The sequence below is a fragment of the Solanum tuberosum genome, unplaced genomic scaffold, assembly GCF_000226075.1.
Source record: "Solanum tuberosum cultivar DM 1-3 516 R44 unplaced genomic scaffold, SolTub_3.0 scf00035, whole genome shotgun sequence".
Classification (NCBI taxonomy): domain Eukaryota; kingdom Viridiplantae; phylum Streptophyta; class Magnoliopsida; order Solanales; family Solanaceae; genus Solanum; species Solanum tuberosum.
This window is the reverse complement of record NW_006238963.1, coordinates 958,348-960,256: the sequence shown is the minus strand read 5'-3', so window position 1 is coordinate 960,256 and position 1,909 is coordinate 958,348.

Sequence of the window (1,909 nt, the reverse complement as noted above, 5' to 3'; positions counted from 1 at the left end):
TTAAGGCTTTAGGAACTCATTAATGAAAACCATTTTGAAAGAGGAATCAAAACCACTTCAAAATCACCATTTTAGTAATATGTCTTCGGTTCTTGAAGATAACCCCAAATTAGTCATTTCAAAAGCTTGATTTGAATACATAAATTCATATTGAAGATTTTGAGTTAAGAATCATTACCAAAAATATTTCCCTAAAAAATCTGGTCCAAATCATCATCCAGAGCTCCCAAAACTCAAAAATGGTGAAATAAGGTTGAAACCCCAATTTAAAAAAATATTTTTACCCATGTCTCAAATGCTCATCGTGACCACGACCCAGACTCATGCGATCGCGATGAGTAAGGCAGTCAACTCATTAAAGTTGACCTTCGTGATCGCAATGCACCCCAAGATGATGCTACACGATCACGATGACCAACATGGTCATGCACCAGAACTAGAAATCAGCCAAACTCAAAATCATCGAAAGGACCCTCAGAATTCATTCGGAACTCTGTACACACAAATCACATATGCAAATCAACTAAAATCGACATTCTAGACTCAATGAAACTGTCAAAACACGAATCTGAGGTCTCCTTGAACCGACATCTGTGAAAACCACAGGAAACTAACTCACTCCTAAAAAGTCTAAAACAAGCTCGGAACCTTTCAAAAATCAACCACGACCTCACCTAGGCCTAAAATCATCCCCCGAATCTAACGGAACTCTCGGAATTCCAATCTAAGTATCCAAACCCCAAATGTTGACCAAAATCAACCCAAAGGCTAAAATTCCACAATTTCACAACTTAGGACCTCAAAATCCTCAAAAGACTCAAAAACTGAAACTGACAACTCTCACATCTCAAATTTCACATTCCGGGACTAATGGAATCGGTGGACACCATTTCGACAATCGAAATGCCAAAAGACCCTAAAAACAACTTTCTTAACAACTTAGCCTTTAAAACTCACAAACTTACCAAATTTTCAACTTTTAACTCAAATAACCAACTTTTCAAACTCAAACATAAAAGACTTAGGGTTGATATCGGGAGGGGGAAAATGGTAAATTCATAAAACTTTCCAAAATGACCGATCAGGTCATTATATTATCCACCACTAAAAACCATGTTCGTCCTCGAACATCAAGCAAAAGAAAATATCTGGAGCTTCGAAAAGTTGAGGATATCTAGCACGCATATCTAACTATGTCTCCCAAGTCGTCTCATCAACTGAACGATGCTTCCACTGTACCTTCACTAAAGCAATCTATTTGGTCCTAAGCTTCCAAACCTGCCTATCCAAAATGGTTGTAGGCTCCTCCTTAAAAGATGAGTCTGGACCCAATTCAACTAAATCAAGGGAAAGTACATATGACTCATCCGACACGTGCTTCCAAAGCATGGAGACCTGAAACACGGGATGCACAACTGACAAACTAGGTGGCAAGCCAAATTATAGGCCACATTTCTCACATGACTTAAAATATCAAAGGGACCAATGAATTTAGGGCTAAGTTTGCCCTTCTTTCCAAACCTCATAACATCCTTCATGGGTGACACTCGAAGCCAAACATGATCACCCTCCATAAAGGCTAGGGCTCGAATCTCTAATATGCATAACTCTTTTGTCGACTATGGGTTGTCAATAGTCTACCCTGGATCATACGAACCTGCTCCATAGCATCTCTAAGAAAATATGTATCCAATGAGTCCATCTCAGCTAAATCAAACCATCCTATCGGAGATCTACATCGTTGTCATACAACGCCTCAAAAGGAGCCATTTGAAGACTGGAATGATAACTGTTGTTATAGGCAAACTCTACTAAGGGCAAATGTCGATCCCATCTAGCATCAAAATCAATCATACAAGCTTGGAGCATATCCACCAACACATGAATCGTCCGATCGAACTGACCATCT